Source organism: Triticum dicoccoides, chromosome 3B (assembly GCF_002162155.2).
Source record: "Triticum dicoccoides isolate Atlit2015 ecotype Zavitan chromosome 3B, WEW_v2.0, whole genome shotgun sequence".
Classification (NCBI taxonomy): domain Eukaryota; kingdom Viridiplantae; phylum Streptophyta; class Magnoliopsida; order Poales; family Poaceae; genus Triticum; species Triticum dicoccoides.
The window spans coordinates 854,381,846-854,391,095 of record NC_041385.1 but is presented as its reverse complement, the minus strand read 5'-3'; the positions used below and the strand labels follow the sequence as shown (position 1 = coordinate 854,391,095).

Below are 9,250 nucleotides of genomic sequence, written 5' to 3'. Positions count from 1 at the left end.
TACGTTTAATGAAGATGATATTTTTAGCATCCCAAGTTTTGATATGCAAAGTTGTTATGATGATTGCATGCCTCCTACCTATGATTATTATATTGATGAAAGTGGGTTCGGAAGAGTGTCAACTTTAGGAAGTAGTGATTCCACTATCTTGGGAGAGGTTTCAATCGATTATCATGAGAATGAACTTGCTACTTATGATGATTATTGTGATGAAACTTATGGTATAAAAAGTAGTGATGATTATATTTATAAAACTTGTCATGATTATGATTACCCTTTTTCTGAACATTAATCTTTTAATGTGGAAACAATTTTTAGTGTTCAAGTCTCTTATGATACTCCCACTATTCATGAGAAGAATTTTGCTTATGTGGAGAGTAGTAAATCTTCTATGCTAGTAGATCATGAAAAGAATGCCTTAGGTGCTGGTTATATTGTTGAATTCATTCATGATGCTACTGAAAATTATTATGAGGGAGGAACATATGCTTGTAGGAGTTGCAATAATGTCAAGTTTCCTCTCTATGTGCTTCAATTTTTGAAGCTATGCTTGGTTTACCTTCCTATGCTAGTTGATTATTGTTCCCATAAGTTATTTTCTCACATAATCCCGATGCATAGGAAGTAGGTTAGACATAAAAGTGCTAGTCATATGCTTCATGATGCTCCCGTCATGTTTCAATTCTTATCTTTTATGTGAGCATCATTGTCATCATCATGCCTAGCTAGAAAGGCATTAAAGAAAAGCGCATGTTGGGAGACAACCCAATATTTATCCTTACTGTTTTTGTGTGTCCACATGATTATTATACTGTAGTAATCATGTTTTATAGCTTTTGTTTCAATAAAGTGCCAAGTAGAACCTTTGGGAAGACTTGGGTGAAGTTTATATGATCTTGCTGTAAAAAATAGAAACTTTTGCGCTCACAAGAATGGCTGACATTTTTTACTGGAGAGTGCTTTTAGGTTGATTCTTTCTGCAGGTGATTAACAGACAAATTACTCAGGTCCAGCAATTTATTTCATAATTTTTGGGGTTCCATAAGTATACGTTCGATACATATTACTACAGAATGTGCTGTTTTTGACAGATTCTGTTTTCATTGTGTTGTTTGCTTATTTTGATGCATCTATGAGTAGTATCGGAGGGTATGAACCATAGAGAAGTTAGAATACAGTAGATATTAAACCAATATGAATAAAGAATGAGTTCATTACAGTATCTAAGTGGTGATTTTATTTTCTTATACTAACGGAGCTTACGAGTATTGTTTTGAGTTTTGTGTGGTTGAAGTTTTCAAGCTTTGGGTAAAGATTCGGTGGACTATGGAATAAGGAATGGAAAGAGCCTAAGCTTGGGGATGCCCAAGGCACCCCAAGATAATATTCAAGGACAACCAAGAGCCTAAGCATGGGGATGCCCCGGAAGGCATCCCCTCTTTTGTCTTCGTTCATCGATAACTTTACTTGGAGCTATATTTTTATTCGCCACATGATATGTGTTTTGCTTGGAGCGTCATTTTATTTTGCTAGTTTGTGCTTGCTGTTAGTTAGAATAATTTTTTGCATCTTTAGTTTCAATAAAAAAGTCAAGGATAGCCTTTGCCATGCTTATTTTGCTAGTATACATGTTGCTGTTTGAAAACAGAAAGTTTACCGCTGTTATAAAAATTCCCTAGAAAAGTCAGAGAGTGGTATCACTACTACAGGAATTAGCTTTGGTAACACAAGAAAGCATGTGTTACTGGTTGAAATCCCGATCAGACAAAATTTGTGTCAACACCTAAGTTGTAACACATTCTGTGCGAAGTGTTCCGATGTTGTAACACATATTCCACATACGTCGAATGTGTTACAGTGATGTAACACATTATTTAAGCCGGTTGAGAGAGTGTTACAAGATTGTAACACATATATGATGTGCAATGTTGTGTTGCAAGTTTGTAACACATAGGTGATCTACGTTGGTAAATGTTACACACGTAATAATATTGGATTGAATTTTTCTTTCTTGTCATGAGAAGACTTGTTGCAAGATGCATGCGATCAATTCTTAGGTCGATCCCATCGCACGTGGCCTCTGAGGTAATAGTTATGGGCTTGTGCCATTCACAAGTTAGCTATGTATAGAAGTTTAGAGGATGCGTGTTTGATTACTGGCGGGATATATTAGGATAAAACAATTGGCGTAGCCCACCTACCAAAGCCGACAGAAGGCAGGACTCAAAATATAGCAGCTGACTTTTTCCTGTAAGTTCTTCAAAAAAAGATATTTCCCTGTACAAAATTCTAAAAAAGATTATTTCCCTTTACGTGGGTACGTATGACCCTATTTTTTAAGACTGGATGAGAGTGCAAACTCAAAGTTTTGTGCTTTGTATTGTGCGTGTGTTCGTAATCTTGTAAATATTTTTTCTCTTATCTTAATATAAAAGATGTGCATCTCTTTTGGGTATTCAAAAAAACAATGTTTTCTACTTCCAAAATTTGTTAAAATTAAAAGGTGCGCTAGCTACTTTTAAGTAATTTTGGACTTAATTAATTTAATATGCTTTGAAGATTTATTGATCCATATTTTTATTATAAAGTATCAAAGTATGTTGACGTGTTGTATTTGGGAAGCGGTTTTCGATCAAAGGTATACTGTATGTTAGACATGTTATATCTGTGACTTTTTTTATTAGTTGGACCACCCTGATTCAGAATTCCTGCTAATTCGTCGAGATAGGGAGACATATTCAATAGATACTATTTCGTGTAATTGGAATAATGAAAACCTAAATTTGAATGCATTTTGATAGCTGGGTTCAAAGAGCAAAAATCATGAGAAAGCTGAGTGTCATTGGCAGAACATTGAACTTTCTACTTGGTACAAAATCCGCCTTCACCCTTGGGAGAAAAAGACTTCGATCAACATTGAACTTTCATCTTGCACATGAGAGTCTAGTCTTTTAACCATCTAATCTAATCATCAGCAAGAGAAGTATATGTAGAGAAACTAAAACATATATACTACTTCAGGATAGATTCAGACTTTTAAAAAAATGGCAACATGTGATCGCAAAACAGGATTTTTGAACACTGCAAGAGTATGCCAATTCTGAACTGTTAACAAAGTATACAAAATAAAGTTCCAAACAAGCTGCGTGTATCTCAATTCTGAACTGTTGTTGACCAAAGTACAAAATGATGTTCCAAACAAGCACGTGGTGTCGCAGCTGACCGAATTACCAAGCATAAATATAAGAGTATACTAAGTTTTGACCAACACATGGTCTCACACAGCAGTATATCACCAAGCAAGTTGGTCAAGTAGTCAGCAGAAAGCCAGCAAGCAGAAAAGAGTAGGCTGTTTTGTACCAACACAAAGCACACAACCGACCACCCCCTCCATGCCTCCATGTAGCATGTAGTCTGAACCTGTAGCATGCAGCCAAAATAATTCAAAACACGAACAAGAAAATAGAAGAGACATTTTGTGCTAGTTTTATCACTAAATTTCATATCTGAAATGAAAGTGTCAACCCAACATAAAATAAAGAATGCACAAAACATAATTGAAGAATAGAAAGATTGAACAACAAATTATATTATAGGTAAAAACACATCTTGCAAATCTAATATGGAAACACAAGAACATATTGCTACTAACCTCAACTATTCTTCATTTCTCGAAGCATTATTAGCATCCACTATTGTCCCCTCAACGTCTGTTCTAACCCAATGTTGTTCATTGTTCTTTCTTTTCAAACTCTCTCTCCAAGCGTGAAACATGGAATGGCTCATTTTCTGTCTGCGCTTCCCATTCCAAGTTGCCGAAGTCATATACATCTCAAGGCTTTGGCAACTTCATTACCACAGACCAACCTGGATTCAATTCATCTTCCACATAGAACACTTGATTCGCCTGGTTAGGGAAAATAAAAGGCTCATGCTCAATCTTTTCTCCTTTGTGTATTAGATGTGAGAAGTTGACAAGTGTGTAACCGTACTTGTCTTTTTTCATTCCTGTTTCTGAGAACACATTAACCCATTCACATTTAAACAACACCATTGAAAACTGTCCAGAGTAGTTTAGCTCGACAATATCAATTACCGTCCCGTAGTACGTCACATCACGTAAAACATGATTGGCACCATGTGCTGAATCATGACTAGAAGTTTTTGCAGTTACCATGACTCCACTATTTTGTGTCTCTTTATCCAAGCGTTTAGGCCTAAAAATGGTAGCCTCGGGAGTTGAAAGCGCAATATCTTTTGGCTGCATTAACTGGCCCCGGGTGAGCAATCTAATATCCTTTTCCACAAAGGTTCATCTGCTTCTCTCAACAAGTCATAAAAGGCTTGGGTTTCAGATCTGGCCCATGTTGTGGAGGGTTTGGGTCATCGAATTCATTCACTTGAGACCCATTATCTATGTTCCCGAAAACATCATGGACTAGCGCATATTAGAGTTTATGCCTTCCTGTTTTGACCTTTTTCGTTTGTTAAGAGGAGATGTATCCTACAGTTTCACCATGACAACCCCAAACTGTGTATCCAAGTAGCATTCGATCACACACCAAATGATCATATATGGTGTCCCGCTTCAACAAGTTCCTATTGACACATTTGACGCATGGACAATGGATCTTGGCATCTGAACTTTTTCCAGTGTATGAAAAAGCAAGAAAACCATCTATGCCAGCCAAATAGTCTGCACTTGGTCTAGGAAAACACAATAACTTTTAATAGTTGTTAGATCCATCGCCTCTGTGTTAAAGTAGCAAATATCATTAGTGAATTTATTATAATGCTAAAACAGTTGAAATTGTATTGAACCATCGTTACTTTCCAACAACGAGTTTATAATACTGAGCTAAGCCAAAGTGGACATCATATTCTACAGTATGCATTGTGACTCACAACGCTCCAAATGCAAGATTTCACTTGCAGCTCTAAAAGCACAACAAGGCAAATGGAAGGCACCTTTGATTGACAACCCAGGTAAACTGAGCTTACTCACTGCTGAACATTCAGAGTGAGTGCTGTCAACTTATCTTTTCTGCTCAAGTAATGTGCCGGATAATTCAAACCTCGTATGATTTTCTTGTTCGTGCAGAGTACAAGGATGAAACCTTACGACTACGCCTTTGACAGCTCAAATAATGTGTCAGCTTAATTTTTCACAAGTTATGGAAAACACGATTGGCACTATGTGAAGGTTTTGTTCGAACTATGTATATTGATTTATTGTTTGACACGATTGACACTTTGTGAAGTTTTAAACTGACTCAACGCATCTGACGACGGCAATGAAATTCTGAACATTATGATCTAGCAATATACCCATTACTACTATGTAATGAAATGAATCGTGCGTTCCTTTAAAGATAGAATTAAAAAAGGCACAACAGCGAGTTCTGAAGCTCTAGCTCTCAAACCTCAGCTGGCTCTATCTGACGACATGGAGAAACAGCGGCACCCGCCACCAGATTGTGGAGAACCAGCGTCCAAGTAATGGTCGGCGGAGGCGAAATCCTGCTCTTCCGCCGTCTCCCAGTATCCCGTCCGTGGACTCCGGCGGCAGCTCCTGCGGACGGTGGACGAGTGGATTCGAGCGGCTATAGGAGGCGGCGTGGGCTGTGGACTAGAATGGCCGGTGGAGGTATGGAATCGAGCGGATGCAACGCTGGGTGTGGACTCGAGCGGCGGCGGCACGGCCTCTCTGTGGCCGCGATGCGGCTAGCGGCCAGCGCTCGGGTCGGGCGGCGGCGGAACAGGGGATCGAGGTAAGAGATGAGGAACGAATCGATAAAGGTTTTTTTTTGTGGTGTTTTCTTTTTGGGAAATTATTATACAACTCAACCGGCTGATTGAAGCTTCGTGTCGATCGTGCAGGGAGCCGTCCAACTCTAATCGTGCGTGCCTCCCAAAGCTGGTTGCCACGTCTCTTTTCTCCACAAGTTTCTTATATCCCGTACGTGTCAAAAAGAGGTTTCTTATCCGTATAGCGGCCGTCACTTTTTAAACAGTACAGACGTAAGTGTGCATATACATGCGCATAGACTCACCCTATAAACATACACACGCATATTCTACCCCTATGAGCACCTTCGAAAAACTGAGCCTGGCATATCATCTTGAAATTTACGAAGTCGCCGTATGCACCTCGTCGTCAACGGAAACGTCTTCTCCCACTGGATGCGCATCGCTGAAAATCCTGAAAGTCCCTCTAATCATCCAACCACAAGTTGGTTCGTATAGCAGTTGTCTTTTATCATGTATGTACACGTTCTTGTATTGGCGTGCGGCTCATGTACATGCCAATCGCACATAAGTAATCGACTGGGACCAAATTGTATTACAAGCAAGTATATTTATTTTGGTATAAGTTGACTAAAAAATGGATTTGGGTCGATCGAATTTCATGGGAAGGATGCGTGGCGAAGCACGAGGTAGTCGACTGTGGCACCGAGGCAAGTTATAGCGAGGCATGGAGACACCGACAAGACCTTGGCTAGGAACAAGTGTAGCGCGCGACAGTCGGCGAAGGCAAGTCCGAAACTTGACGGTTCTGATGAAAAGGGGTGTAGGCCTGCTGGAAAAAATCTAGTGGTTCCCTGGTTTAAAAGGATGTCCGGGGACGGTGGTGAGGGGAGGCCGGGGCTGTGAGGTTGGCGTGGGAGCATCACGGGCGACAGAGGCTAGCGATTCATCCAAGGGTTTATGGCGTGGTTTAGTGAAGAAGATGAACAACAAAGGTAGGATGTTGTACAATGCCATCTGGGCGTTGATTTTGCATTAGACGACTCAAAAAGTGAATCAACTGATCCAAAAACAGCTTGTAGTCGAAAGATCTCTAACCTATCCTTTATAAAAAAATTGATCAAAATAGAACAGTTAGCATGACGACTTCCTGACTGTCTACTGCATCAAGTTTTGCCTCGCTCTGGTGAGGAAGGGGCGATGACAACGGTGCACCTTCAGCTCGCTTCAGTGCTTATAGGCGATTCAGTGCCTTATTTCTATTCCACCAATTAAATTACAAACACAACTTGGTAAATATAAAGCAATCATCGATTCGGAGGTTCCTTGCTCTCTCACCATCGGAGTCCCTTAGGAGCACATGTACTTCACCTGTCTTCTCATATTGCAGCAGGCGCAGGGGCTTCCCCCTCAATCGACCTCTGTCTACGGGCAGTGACAGATCATCAATCAATTCCTCGCACGTAGATGAATCTCTTTTTCCCGGTCAGGTCGTCGGACTCCACAGGCGGCATGCGCACGCAACATCCATGTCAGGACGCGTCAATCGAGGCGCACCACCAGTCCATCACCTTGGAGTCGCCGGACTTGGAGGTGGTAGTACGAATGAAGGTAAGTAATTGTTTTTTTACAATGTTTGCTATACAAATTCACAAAATTATATTGTTATATTCATTTCATAAAGAAATTATTATTTATAACTATATATTATTTCCTTCTCAGTAATGAAATAAATACAAAATATGCTCCATTGTTTTTCAGTTTTAACATTTCTCGAATTATTTATAGATCTAATATTTTTTCTCGAAACAAAATTTTTCGTCAAACAGTCTCTGGATTATTCCCGTAAAAAATTCCTCCAGATCTCGATTTTCCTCCTGCACTTCTCATGGACAAAAAGTTCCCTCCAGAGCTCCCAATTTAGTCCCGCTTAATTTTCCATCCGGTTAACTAACGAAGCGCTAAATAAATTAGATCGCTAATCCCATCTGCATCATTCGCGTCGCCCTCAAAGCCTCACCTCGGCGGCCTCCGTCGCCGCCCCTCAGCAGCCACCTCGCCGCCCCTCCAACCCCGCGACATCCTCATCCAACGCCACCTGTCAGCGGCCACCCACGCGCCTGCCCGTCCGTCAACGCCCGATTGAAACCATCGCTGCCCAGATCTGCCTCAGTGTGGTTTGCATCGTTGCGGCAACAACATCGTCGATCCTCAACTCCGGAACTAAATCCCGAAGGACTACACCATTCTCCCGGCTGGTATCGATCTAAACTCCCAGTTCGTTGCTTTCTCCCTTCTATGCGTGACTGATTCTCTTTCCTCCTCCCTTTGTTTTCCTCCCTGAATCTGGTATTAGGTTTGTGCGTACCAGGCAGTAAATCAACCAGTGGTTAATTTAGGATAAGAATGGAGGATGGGCTGTAATCATTAGTCACTGTGTTAAACTGACATACGGCTTATAGTCTGGTTTTTGTGCACTTCAGAAGTAGTAGTACCATGTTCTCTGAATATACGTGAGATGTTGGCTGCTTTCCCCCTCTTTGCGGTTTAAGGTTTCAGTCTTTAACCCCCTGATTTTGGAGGCTATAATACCCTGATTAGTACTCCCTCCGTTCGGAAATACTTGTCATCAAAATTGATAAAAGGGGATGCATCTAGACGTATTTTAGTTCTAGATACATCTCCTTTAGTCCATTTTGATGACAAATATTTTCGGACGGAGGGACTACTGATATATGCAGTAGTTATACAAAACTGGGGGGCCCAGATCTTGTACTCCGAAATTCATAGTATATCTTGTACAGTACTGTCATAGTATATCTTGTATAGTACTCTGAAATGCATGCATAGTACTCAGAGCAGTAGTTAGACAAAAATTGGGACCAAAAATCTTGTAGTCTGAACTCTGATAATTACTGATATATGCAGTACTTAGATTGGGGCCAAAGATCTTGTACTCTGAACTCTGATTATTACTGATATATGCAGTACTTAGATTGGGGCCAAAGCTCTTGTACTCTGAACTCTGATTAGTACTGATTTTTAAAATTTATTTACCCTGAAATTCATAGTACATCTTATACAGTCAGTATTCAGTTTATACCCTTGATTTAGGAAGTTAGTATGTTGCATTCATATAATTATTTTACTGAAACTTGTTTAATTTCTATTGTAGGAAAACTTCCAAACCGTAGGTAGTGGCGAATCTCATCCAGAAGTACTACATAATAATAAAAGAAAGGTATTGTCAATATATCTGACATGTGTTAGTTCATTTTCAGCTCTCTTTATAAATATTTCATTTTGCAGAGAGTTCATGCCAATGGACCCGATGCAGAATACGTAGTGATCAAACCCAGAGATACAACAATGGTAAATTTGTTTATTTATCACTACACTTTGTAAGTGTCTAATAACGAATGCCTATTCATGTAAAATGCAGAATAAAACTCACCCACGTCGACATGGCACGCACGAAGATAATGACATTTTGTCAGGCAAA

General features: G+C 40.0%; 1 long non-coding RNA gene across 1 annotated transcript; it reads right to left on the bottom strand.

Annotated features, from left to right (window-relative positions):
* Window positions 1-3,101: 3,101 nt before the first annotated feature.
* Window positions 3,102-4,058, bottom strand: LOC119282691. The gene is made up of 2 exons (XR_005138837.1): window positions 3,653-4,058; window positions 3,102-3,420 (listed from the first exon to the last, which is right to left on the bottom strand). It is a non-coding gene; the product is annotated as an uncharacterized LOC119282691 (long non-coding RNA).
* Window positions 4,059-9,250: the final 5,192 nt, after the last annotated feature.